The following is a 13,692-nucleotide window of genomic DNA, read 5'->3' on the forward strand; positions in this document are numbered from 1 at the left end:
ATAGTCATACATTGGTGAACGCCAAAGGATGTCGCCAACATTTATATAGTTGTGAGTAGTGGCGATTATGAGTATTATAGGCACTATTAGGCAGTACTAGTGGGGGTTATAGACATTAGAGTGGAGTAGGAAGGGGTATAGTTAGCATGAAGAGGTGTGGAGTTAATAATGCAAATGAACATTCACAAATAATTGTATCCATAATTCTCCCCTATAGATGTCTATGCATTAAAGAATATGCCTCGTTAAAGTATTACAAGAAAAACATCATGGTGGATGAAAAAGAATACCTAATTCTATATAGAATATGTGATGAAATATTGTCTCGTTAAAATCATTACTCGGAAAAATCCTCGGCAGATATGTGCATATTTACTCTCCCTAGTGAAGACATCAATTAAGATTTATGAGTCGTTGCATTCCAATTTCATATACTAGGTTCTTAATACCTGTAGTGGGAGGATCTAGAGTAGATCAGCACGTACAATAGGAATGTTTATCCGAAAAACGGATAGAGTTGAATTTATACGTAGTTCTAAGGATATGTGATATAGCTTAATACAAATCGTAAAGATAAAAGGAAATATCAAATATGAACTGCAAAGAATGTAAAATAAACAAAGTTATAAAGAAGACGATTTTTAGGACTAAGCAAGACAAATCAGTTTTTTAGGCTTAAAAGAGTAACTCTTGAATATAAGAGGATATGGTGCTTGAATTACAATGTGAGCTCTATCCAAAAACTTCCCTTACAGAAATGATAACCCTCCACCTTTATAGTAGAGGGATCTTACTTTAAATATAATTAAAAATACTCAGTGGGAAGTCCATGATAAATCAGCTTTTTCACAATTCCTGCAAAGATTCTCTCCTCTAGTGGGATTGCAACGGTTTTTGTCTGTGAGCTCGATCTTGACTCGAGCTCTCGATCTTGGCTTGAGCTCGATTCTGACTCGGACCCTTGAATTGATTCGGAGTCAATGTTGGTCGGTCTCTGGATCATAAGCTTGATAGCTTTACTTTGCATCATAGTTCGATTTGGATTCGAGCTTGATAATGATATCGAACTCGACATTGATTGGCCCCTCGGGTTAGAAGCTTGTTTGTACCATCTTCGGAGCCCATCTCGAAGTCTCACTTCGATCACTTATCTTTCGAACTCGATCAGATGTACGAAGGCCGAAATCTATTTCGATCGTATACAGATAGTCCCCTCATTTCTCAAGAAGAATGTGGTGAGAAACGATATGATTTTTCAACGGCTCGATCAGATTATAAACTGACATTTCCATCGGGCTCGATCATGACGCACGTGATAGTTGTCCCGTCGATTTAGTCTTTCAAGGCATTTAATGTATGTCAGACGGTGGTCAGCCACCACTGATACTGAACCACCATCGCTTAAACCTATAAATAACCCTTCCTTTCATCATTTACCACTTTTACATCTCCAATCTTCCAAATTTCTCATGTCCCTTTTTGTATTCTCTGACTTGCCCGCAAATCTGTGATTTCACTTTGCAAAAATCCCCTCTTCAATTTTACCAAATATTCGTCACTTTCTTCTATTCCTCACCTTTAAATTCGAAAATGGCGAAAACATCACAAACCATTCCTCAAAAAGAGAAGGCTTCAACTTCATATTGTGCCGCCGATAAGACATCGGCAGAACCACGGCCTGAGGAGTGCGTTCCCGGGGTGTGTGTTCTTACTTCTGATTTTAAGGTCGATTAAGGCTCATCGGTCCCTGGCCGATGTGAGCCAGTATCGATGTACATGTGTTCGATAACCGAGAAGCACCTCAAACATCTAAAGAAAGATTGCAATTGGGATAAAAAAAGAAATAATAATTCCTACTTCTAACGAAGATATCACCACTTACGTGAAAGGGTTTATGAATGTGTATACTTACCCTTTCACTTTAGGTCCCCTCAATTCCGTTATTATTAACTTATGTTGTCTATACCAAATAACCCTAGGCCAGGTCCATCCTTCTTTTTGGCAGATCATTATCTTGATCCGATACTTTGTGAACAAAATCGAGGGGATGCCGTTCACCCTCGACCATATTATCTGATTGTACCGTCCTCGACTTTTTCGAGGAGGGTTAATAAAACTTCAGCGTCGGGCTACCAAGGGTCTGTTCTAAAGCATTGATGAGGACATGGATTGGGGATGGATGGGTAGGTTCATTCGAGTAAGGACTTTGGACCTGATTCTGACTGAAAAGATGCCCTTTCCCGAGGGGTGGAATATGAAACGTAAGTGTGATCCTGCTGTTACTTCCTTCTATTTTGTTCTTTCATTTCTTTTCTCATCGATATCTTCTTTTTGTGATGCAGCGATTCCCTGGATGCCCGGAGCAGTTACCGATCTCAAGAACTGGGTACGAGCTCTTGTTTCGACCTCCACATATGCCGAGCGCTCATGGCATGATTTGTAAAAGGATTGGTGGGAGGCCCAAAATCATGGTAAGCCCCTTTCTAGTACTTTGATAATTCAAACGAGATGCTTTCCATAAATTTTAATAAAATTTCCATATGCAGGTTTGGGAAAAGATGCGGTTTTGAGGCCCTTTTCCAACGAGGAAGAAACTTTGGCCTCCGTCCCAAAGCCGGTGAAGGAAAATAAAAGGAAAAGATCCTCCATTCCCGAAGATCAAAAACCAAATAAGAGGACGGCTCGTAAGCCGAACAAGAATGCCATTCCTTTGACCGTGGAATCAGTTTTGCGTCTAAGGGATGAAGACGACGAAGAAGAAGAAAATGATGGGTCCGCGCCGGCGACCCGAACGAAGAGAACCACCGATGCCCCATCGGTAGCTAGATCGATGATGCTTCATGAGGCTCCGCCTCGAACTGAGTATATGCCGGAGAAAGATTCGGGCGGAATCCATGAATTATCGGAGATCGAAGACGCATCCCATCGGAGCCAAAGAATGGGGGATATGTCTGAAGGGCCCCCTCTTGAATCCCTTCGAACCAAAGAGAATGCTCCAAGTGATTTATATGGGGCAGCAGCAATCGAAGATTCGCCCACCTTCCCCGCTTTTTCTGCAGGGGTGATTCGGGAAGCTTCGTGAGGAGGTCGACGTGATAAAAGCGGAGTCTTTGCAGTGGAAAGAAGGTATGGACCGCTTTGCTGCAGAGAAAGAAACTGCTCGAGCCCAGTTATCATCGGCCGAAACCCAACTTCAGAGAATGAATGGAAAAGGCCTGGTTCAAGCAAGAAGAATAGAGGAGCTCGAGGCTCGGTTGGCCTCTGTACTTGCCAAGGCCGAATCTGATACCGAAAAGGCAAAGGCCGATGCGAATGCACTCGTGGCCGTCTATCTGGATGATGCTGAAGCTGCCCAGGTCCAAGCAAGAGAGGCAGTCAAGACCGCAAATACTCAAGCACATTGGGTGGCTGAACTTTCTAAGTGCCGATCTCGGAGGGAAACCCTCGAGGAGATCCATGCCCGTGGTTTCGACCTCGCTGAAAAGATAAAAAGGGCCAAAGAACTCGAAGCCGATACTGAAGCCTTGGTTTTCGATGACGATGATGATGACAATGATGCTGACGATGGGAGTAAGAGCGGATCTGAGAACAGAGGGAGGAGCCCGATAGAGAAGAGACCTCTCCTGGGGATGATCAGGAAGCTTAGTCCTTAATTTTTACGTTGTAATCAATCATGTAAACAATTTTGTATATAAAAATATCCCCTTTTTTGCCGACTTACTTTTGTTTTATTTCCTGTCTTGTGAAGACTTTATTCACGCCTTATGAATGTTTTCACAAGGATTTAAACAACTTAATCAAATTCGGACTTCGTAGCCTCTATAAGCGAGCGAGCGCTTGCTCAAACTTGAAGTGATGTAGCACTTAAGCTTATTAGTTGAGTCAATGATTCGAGCTCGAAGAAATATAGCCCGTAGGCATAATGGTCGAGTGAGTGCTTGCTCAAACTTGAAATAAAAGTAGCCCGTAGGCTTAGTAGTCGAGTGAATGATTCGAACTCGAAGTAATGTAGCCCATAGGCGTAATGGTCGAGTGAGTGCTTGCTCGAACTCGAAATAAAAGTAGCCCGTAGGCTTAGTCCAGTGAAAGATTCGAATTCGAAGTAATGTAGCCTGTAGGCGAAATGGTCGAGTGAGTGCTTACTCGAACTCGAAATAAAAGTAGCCCGTAGGCTTAGTCGAGTGAAAGATTCGAATTCGAAGTATTGTAGCCTGTAGGCGTAATGGTCGAGTGAGTGCTTACTCGAACTCGAAATAAAAGTAGCCCGTAGGCTTAGTAGTCGAGTGAATGATTCGAACTCAAAGTAATGTAGCCCGTAGGCGTAATGGTCGAGTGAGTGCTTGCTCGAACTTGAAATAAAAGTAACCTGTAGGCTTAGTAGTCGAGTGAATGATTCGAACTCGAAGTAATGTAGCCCGTAGGCATAATGGTCGAGTGAGTGTTTGCTCGAACTAGAAATAAAAGTAGCATGTAGGCTTATTAGTCGAGTGAATGATTCGAACTCGAAGTAATGTAGCCCGTAGGCGTAATGGTCGAGTGAGTGCTTGCTCGAACTTAAAATAAAAGTAGCCCGTAGGATTAGTAGTCGAGTGAATGATTTGAACTCGAAGTAATGTAGCCTGTAGGCATAATGGTCGAGTGAGTGCTTGCTCGAACTCGAAATAAAAGTAGCCCGTAGGCTTAGTCGAGTGAAAGATTCGAATTCGAAGTAATGTAGCATGTAGGCATAATGGTCGAGTGAGTGCTTGCTCAAACTCGAAATAAAAGTAGCCCGTAGGCTTAGTAGTCGAGTGAATTATTCGAACTCGAAGTAATGTAGCCCGCAGGCGTAATGGTCGAGTGAGTGCTTGCTCGAACTTGAAATAAAAGTAACCTGTAGGCTTAGTAGTCGAGTGAATGATTCGAACTCGAAGTAATGTAGCCCGTAGGCGTAATGGTCGAGTGAGTGTTTGCTCAAACTCTAAATAAAAGTAGCATGTAGGCTTATTAGTCGAGTGAATGATTCGAACTCGAAGTAATGTAGCCCGTAGGCGTAATGGTCGAGTGAGTGCTTGCTCGAACTTAAAATAAAAGTAGCCCGTAGGATTAGTAGTCGAGTGAATGATTTGAACTTGAAGTAATGTAGCCCGTAGGCGTAATGGTCGAGTGAGTACTTGCTCGAACTCGAAATAAAAGTAGCCCACAGGCTTAGTAGTCGAGTGAATGATTCGAACTCGAAGTAATGTAGCCCGTACGCGTAATGGTCGAGTGAGTGCTTTCTCGAACTCGAAATAAAAGTAGCCAGTAGGCTTAGTCGAGTGAATGATTCAAACTCAAAGTAATGTAGCCCATAGGCATAATGGTCGAGTGAGTGCTTGCTCGAACTTGAAATAAAAGTAGCCTGTAGGCTTAGTAGTCGAGTGAATGATTCTAACTCAAAGTAATGTAGCCCGTAGGCATAATGGTCGAGTGAGTGTTTGCTCGAACTCGAAATAAAAGTAGCATGTAGGCTTATTAGTCGAGTGGATGATTCGAACTCGAAGTAATGTAGCCCGTAGGCATAATGGTCGAGTGAGTGCTTGCTCGAACACGAAATAAAAGTTGCTCGTAGGCTTAGTAGTCGAGTGAATGATTCAAACTCGAAGTAATATAGCCCGTAGGTGTAATGGTCGAGTGAGTGCTTGCTCGAACTCGAAATAAAAGTAGCCCGTAGTCTTAGTAATCGAGTGAATGATTCGAATTCGAAGTAATGTAGCCCGTAGGCATAATATTCGAGTGAGTGCTTGCTTGAACTCGAAAAATGAGTAGCCCGTAGTCTTAGTAGTCGAGTGAATGATCCGAACTCGAAGTAATGTAGTCCGTAGGCATAATGGTCGAGTGAGTTTTTGCTCGAACTCAAAAAAAAAGTAGCCCGTAGGTTTAGTCTTCGAGTGAATGATTCGAACTCCAAGTAATGTAGCCCATATGCGTAATGGTCGAGTGAGTGTTTGCTCGAACTCGAAATAAAAGTAGCCCGTAGGCTTAGTCAAGTGAATGATTTGAACTCGAAGTAATGTAGCCCGTAGGCGTAATGGTCGAGTGAGTGCTTGCTCGAACTCGAAATAAAAGTAGCCCGTAGGCTTAGTAGTCGAGTGAATGATTCGAACTCGAAGTAATGTAGCCCGTAGGCGTAATGGTCGAGTGAGTGCTTGCTCGAACTCGAAATAAAAGTAGCCCATAGGCTTAGTAGTCGAGTGAATGATTCGAACTCGAAGTAATGTAGCCCGTAGGCGTAATGGTCGAGTGAGTGCTTTTGTCGAACTCAAAATAAAAGTAGCCCGTAGGTTTAGTCGAGTGAATGATTCGAACTCGAAGTACTGTAGCCCGTAGGCATAATGGTCGAGTGAGTGTTTGGTCGAACTCGAAATAAAATTAGCCCGTAGGCTTAGTCGAGTGAATGATTCGAACTCGAAGTAATGTAGCCCGTAGGCGTAATGGTCGAGTGACTGTTTGCTCGAACTCAAAATAAAAGTAGCCCGTAGGCTTAGTGATCGAGTTTATCTTAATTCTGTTTGCATTATAAATCTCCAAATAGAGGAAGTTTTCTTGGATATAAGATATTGGTAAAGATGAGAACTTTCTTTGCAAGTCATTATACATGTGTTCATGTTTCGCGTCTGGGTTCGGGCCAACTACATGAGCATGGTTCGTTTTGACCATTTGTCTCTTACAACCTTTCCTATTGGAACCCCATTGTTGCGAAATAACTTTCTTGCATCAGAACTTGATATATTTGAGGGTTAATGCCTCCCAGTATTCGAGATCAATTGTAAAGAGGCCTCGGATACTGTTGTAAGTATAACGCGATCATTGGTTGCCTCATTAAAAATCTTACCAAAAAACCCATTTGGGATAAAATCGGTCTAAGGAAAAAAGAGTGCAACGCGTGCTTTCAGACCTAAGGCTTTGTATTGAAGGATCCATCTTAGCTCCTGATCGGACTTCTGCAGGGGTTAGTAGTATCGTTTTAGATGTGACACATTCCAATTGCTTGATAGTTGTTTGCCTTTTATAATGCCGAGCTTGTATGATCCCTTTTCGACGTTCTTGAGAACCTGATATGGTCCATCCCAGTTCGGTCCTAGTTTTCCTTCTTTCGGATTTCGGGTATTGAGGGTGACTTTTCTTAGCACTAAGTCCCCGAGCTTAAAATGGCGGAGCTTGGTTCTTCGATTATAGTATCTTTCGATTCGTTGCTTTTGGGTGGCCAATTGGACGAGAGTAGCTTCTCGTTTTTCGTCCGATAATTTGAGGCTAGTGTTCATAACCTCGTTATTTTTCAGTTTTGTTGCATATCGAAATCTGGCACTGGGTTCACCAACTTCGACGGGTATCAAGGCTTCAGACCCATATACTAAGGAGAACGGGGTTGCCCCCGTACTAGATTTTGACATTGTTCGATATGCCCAAAGGACTTCGGGTAGGATTTCTCTCCATTTTCCTTTAGCGTGGTTCATCCTCTTCTTTAGGTTTTAAATGATAGTTTTGTTCGTTGATTCGGCCTGTCCGTTCCCACTGGGGTGATACGGTGTTGATAATATCCTTCTTATTTTATGATCTTCGAAGAATTTTGTCACTTTGATGCCAAATAATTGTTTCCTATTGTCACACACTATTTCGGCGGGTATCCCGAATCGACATACGATATGATCCCAGATAAAGTCTATAACCTATCTCTCTCTTACTTTATCGAATGCCTGTTCTTCAACCCATTTAGAGAAATAGTCAGTCATAAATAAAATGAATTTAGCTTTACTTAGGGTCGATGGCAGAGGGTCGACGATATCCATTCCCTATTTCATGAATAGCCACGGGGATAGGACTGAGTGAAGTTACTCCCCGGGTTGATGGATCATTGGTGCAAACTTTTGACATTTGTCACATTTTCTAACAAATTCCTTCGCATCTTTTCCCATATCGACCTAATAATACCCTGCCCTGATTATTTTTCGGACTAGTGGATCTGCACCAGAGTGATTCCCACAAGTGCCCTCGTGCACCTCACGTAGGATGTAATCGGTATCTCCTGGACCAAAGCATACTGCCAATGGTCCATCGAATGTCCTTCGGTATAACATTCCATCTGAAGCCAACGTGAATCGAGCAGCTTTAGTGCGTAGTGCCCTTGAATCTTTAGGGTCCGATAGGAGCTTTCCTTTCTTTAAGTATTCAATATACTTATTTCTCCAATCCCACGTTAAGCTCATAGAATTTATCTCGGCATGACCTTCTTCGATCACGGATCTCAAGAGTTGAACGACAGTCCTTGAGCTCAAGTCACCTTCCTCGACCGATGAACCCAAATTCGTAAGTGCATCGGCCTCACTAATTTGCTCTCGTGGAACATGCTGTAAAGTCCATTGGTTGAAATGGTGCAAAGTGACATGTAGTTTGTCCAAATACCTTTGCATTCTATCTTCTCGAACTTCGAAGGTTTTGTTTACTTGACTTACCACCAGCAAAGAGTCACATTTGGCTTCAATTACTTCTGCTCCCAAGTTTTTATCTAGCTCGAGATCTGAAATCATGGCCTCATACTCGGCCTCGTTGTTAGTCAACCTGGTAGTTTTAATAGATTGCCTAATAGTGTTGCCCGTGGATGGCTTTAAAACTATGCCTAGCCTGGACCCCTTCACGTTCGAAGCCCCGTCCGTAAAAAAGGTCCATAACCCCAATGACGTACCCGATTTCAACAGGAGTTCTTTTTTGACTTCGGGTACGAGGTTTGGCATGAAATCGGCCACGAAATCTGCTAAAATTTGAGACTTGATGGCCGTACGGGGTTGATATTTGATTTCGTACCCACTGAGTTCGACGGCCCATTGGGCCAATCGGCCAGATAGTTCGGGCTTGTGCAAAATATTATGAAGCGGGTAAGTGGTTAATACGCATATGGGGTGACATTGAAAGTGCGGTCTTAATTTTCTAGAGGTGCTTATCAGTGCAAGTGCCAATTTTTCTAGGTGCGGATATCTAGTTTCTACTTCAATCAAGGTCCGACTTATATAATAAACGGAAAATTGCATACCTTGCTTTTCTCGAACTAGGACACCGCTTAATGCGATTTTCGATACTGCCAAGTACAAGCAAAGTTTTTTGTCTATTTTTGGAGTGTGAAGTACTGGTGAGCTCGATAGATATCGTTTTAGTTCCTCTAATGCATGTTGGCATTCCGGGGTCCAAGCAAAATCGTTCTTCTTTTTGAGTAGAGAGAAAAATTTGTGACTTCGATATGATGATCTCGAAATGAATCGGCCTAAGACTGCAATCCGTCCCGTTAGCCTTTGTACAGCTTTCACGCTGTCCACGATGTTGATGTATTTGATGGCCTTGATTAAGTCGGGGTTAATCTCGATTTCCCGATTTGACACCATGAAGCCGAGGAACTTCCCCGAACCGACCCAAAAAGCACATTTTTCGGGGTTGAGCTTCATGTTGTATTTCCTCAAAATCTCGAACGTTTCCTGCAAATGGGTCAAATTGTCCTTTGCGCGTAGGGACTTCACTAGCATGTCATCAATATAAACTTCCATTGATTTACCTATTTCTTCTTCGAACATTTTATTTACTAGGCGTTGGTAAGTAGCCCCTGCATTTTTTAGCCCAAAGGGCATCACATTATAACAATATGTTCCATATTTTGTGACAAATGAAGTCTTTTCCTGGTCCTTCGGGTTCATCTAGATTTTATTATATCCGGAATAGGCATTGAGAAAAGTGAGGATCTCGTGGTCGGTCGTGGCATCGATCATGCGATCGATGTTGGGCAGCAGAAAGGAATCTTTGGGGCATGCTTTGTTCAAATCCTTATAGTCCACACACATTCTAAGTTTGTTCCCTTTTTTAGGGACTACAACTATGTTGGCTAGCCATTCGGGATATTTCACCTCCCGAATAGACCCTACTTTGAGAAGCTTGGTTACCTCGTCCTTTATGAATGCGTGCTTTCTCTCGGACTAGGGTCTTCTCTTTTTCTTCACCGGTCTGAACCTAGGGTCCAAGCTTAGCCGATGCGTCGTTATGTCCGGTGGGATCCCTGTTATATCTAAATGGGACTAGGTAAAGCAATCGATGTTATCGATAAGAAGTTGAATAAGTTTCTTCCTGAGTTCGAGGCTCAACCCCATTCACAGGTATACCTTCCGTTCGGGCCAGTGCTCGATTAGTGTGACTTGCTCCAGTTCCTCAATCGTTGATTTGGTGGCGTCGGAGTCATTGGGAATCACGAAGGATCGAGGGATCCTCTGATCATCATCTTCTTCGATCTTCTGGTTATCTGGTTGGGTCAAAGCCGATGTCTGTGATTGCTATTTGGTATCTCGTTCCCCTTCTAATCCCGATCCCTTTACTGGTGAAGGTGAGGATATTGGTTTCGCTTCCTCGATGACAAACATTTCTCTTGCGGATGGTTGTTCTCCGTACATTGTTTCGACCCCTCTCGATGTTGGGAATTTGAGGACCTGGTGTAGGGTCGAAGGTACAACTCTCATGTTGTGGATCCATGGCCTTCCGAAAAAGGCGTTGTATCTCATGTCGCCTTCGATCACGTGGAACTTTGTTTCTTGGATGGTTCCGGCCTCGTTTATTGGTAGAATTATCTTGCCTTTAGTGGTTTCACATGCCTTATTGAATCCGTTTAGAACCAGGGTTGCGGGTACGATCTGGTCCTGCAGGCCGAGCTGTTCTACGACCTTCAATCTGATGATGTTGGCCGAGCTACCTGGATTAATCAACACATGCTTAACTTTAGTTTTATTCATGAGTACGGATATTACTAGTGCATTGTTATGAGATTGTATGATTCCTTCTGCATCTTCATCATTGAAGGACAAAGTTCCTATGGGTGTGTTATCTTGAGTTCGAGATTGCTTTTCTCTCACAATTGATGTCTTAGTGCATTTAAGCACTGGTCCCTGAGGGATATTGGCGCCGCCGATGATCATGTGAATGACGTGCTGTGGTTCTTCTTATTCATTTTTCTTGCCGAAATCCCTGTTTTTAAAATGGTTCTTCGCCCTATCGCTCAAAAATTCTCGAAGGTGCCCTTTGTTGAATAACCGGGCTACTTCCTCTGTTAGTTGCCTGTAATCTTCCGTTCTGTGGCCATATGTGCCCTGATATTCGCACATTTGATTGGGATTCCTCTGGGCAGGATCGGTCTGCATGGGTCGAGGCCATTTAGTATCTTTGATGCGTCCGATAGCCGAAACGATGGTGGATGCATCAATGCTGAAGTTATATTCCAATAGCCGAGGTGCTTCCTTAGATTCAGCAAGCCTATTGAAACTACTTCTGTTCATCAGCCCCCGGGACCCTTGACCTCGATCACTTCTTTTGTTATTTTGCCCGAGGTTATGTCTCGATTCACTGACTCTGTGGCTTCCGTTGTACGGTTGGTATCGATCCCTGATCGGACCTCGTTCTCGATTAGTATCCCTTCGAATAACGGGTTCAGACCCCAATTGATCATCTTCGACCCTAATTTTTGATTGTTACCGATTGTGCACGTCGGCCCATGTGATGGATGGGTATTCGATCAGGTTATGCTTTAATGGCTGTGAAGCCGTCGAACTTCGTTTGTTTAAACCTTTAGTGAAAGACTGAACAACCCAATCGTCTGTGACTGGTGGTAAGTCAATTCGTTCCATTTGAAAATGAGATATGAACTCCCTCAGCATCTCGTTATCCTTTTGTCTTACCTTGAAGAGGTCTGATTTCCTTGTTGCGACTTTTATGGCGCCGGCATGTGCTTTCACAAAAGAATCTGCTAACATGGCGAACGAGTCGATGGAATTTTGGTGGTAGGTTGTGATACCAAATCATTGCCCCCTTCGAGAGGGTCTCTCCGAATTTTTTTAACAACACAGATTCGATTTTATCGTCTTCTAAATCATTGCCCTTGATGGAACATGTGTAAGAAGTGACGTGTTCATTGGGATCGGTCGTTCCGTTATATTTGGGAATTTCGGGCATACAGAATTTTTTGGGGATTGGTTTCGGGGCTGTGCTCGAGGGAAAAGGTTTTTGCACGAATTTTTTCGAATCCGACCCTTTTATCATTGGTGGAGCTCCCGGGATCTGATCGACCCTAGAGTTATAAGTTTCTACTTTTTTATCGTTGGCTTCGACTCGCTTTGTGAGTTCCTCGAGCAATTTAGCAATTTCGGGAGTACTCCCCGATTCTTGCTCATTTGACTTCACTATGGCTGGCCCCGTTCTGTGGGTGATTTCTTGAGGTGGATTGGGCTCCAGCCTGCTTTGTAGCTGGGTTTGGCTCTGCAACTAAGCTATTGCTGCCTGTTGGGCATGCAACATTTCGAAAATCATACGCGAGCTAATGCCGTTTTCCTCGACGTTATGGGTATCTCCAGCGGCAGACCGAGTACCACCATGGATGCCATTCTCGGGTTCAACATGTAGGTTCGCCTCAATGGCTACATGCGAATTGATATCTATATTGGCGCTCCCATTCGAGCTCCTACGACGTTTACAAGTGGTCTTTCAGTACTGGTTGTTAAGTTGTTGTTTTCGTCTTGAAGGCCGGCTCCGTTGTCGATTGGTGAAGCCATTTGATTGGTGGTTAGTCATAGCTAATCCGAAATTCAAAATATTTTCGGAAACAAGCGCAAAACACAATGGCGTGTTTTTTCAGATTCATGTCAAATAACCACTGTTATCCTTAGCCCCACGATGGGCGCCAAACTGTTTACCCGAAAATCGTATAGAGTTGAATTTATACGTAATTTTAAGGATATGTGATATAGCTTAATACAAATCGTAAGGATAAAAAGAAATATCAAATATGGACTACAAAGAATGTAAAATAAAAAAAGTTGTAAAGAAGACGATTTTTAGGACTAAGCAAGATGGATAAGTTTTTTAGGCTTAAAAGAGTAACTCTTGAATATAAAAGGATATGGTGCTTGAATTACAATGTGACCTCTATCTAAAATCTCCCCTTACAGAAATGATAACCCTCCACTTTTATAATAGAGGGATCTTACTTTAAATATAATTAAAAATACTTAGTGGGAAGTCCATGATAAATGAGCTTTTTCACAATTTCTGCCAAGATTCTCTACTCTACTGAGATTACAACGGCTTTTGTCTGTGAGCTCGATCTTGACTCGAGCTCTCGATCTTGGCTTGAGCTCGATTTTGACTCGGATCCTTGAATTGATTCGGAGTCAATGTTGGTCAGTCTCTGGATCATAAGCTTGATAGCTTTACTTTGCATCATAGTTCGATTTGGATTCGAGCTTGATAATGATATCGAACTCGACATTGATCGGCCCCTCGGGTTCGAAGCTTGTTTGTACCATCTTCGGAACCCATCTCGAAGTCTCACTTCGATTGCTTATCTTTCGAACTCGATCAGACGTACGAAGGCCGAAATCTATTTCGATCGTATACAAGGAAGTGCATTGATAAGAAAATCAACAAGATAGTCACTTAAGCGAATCTGTTGAACAAAAATCTCACTTTTCCTATGAATACTATCAATTTTTGATAAAAATATATCTCCTCATGTCTTCTTTGTTGAATCCTACCATCAGCTGATATATGCATACAATATATATCATCTTTATACAATATAGTTGGTTCTTTCTTGCTAGGTAGGATACATGCACAATGAATATGTTAAATTATTTATCTCAACAAGACATTCTCAGC

Source organism: Nicotiana tabacum, chromosome 24 (assembly GCF_000715075.1).
Source record: "Nicotiana tabacum cultivar K326 chromosome 24, ASM71507v2, whole genome shotgun sequence".
NCBI classification, from domain to species: Eukaryota; Viridiplantae; Streptophyta; class Magnoliopsida; order Solanales; family Solanaceae; genus Nicotiana; species Nicotiana tabacum.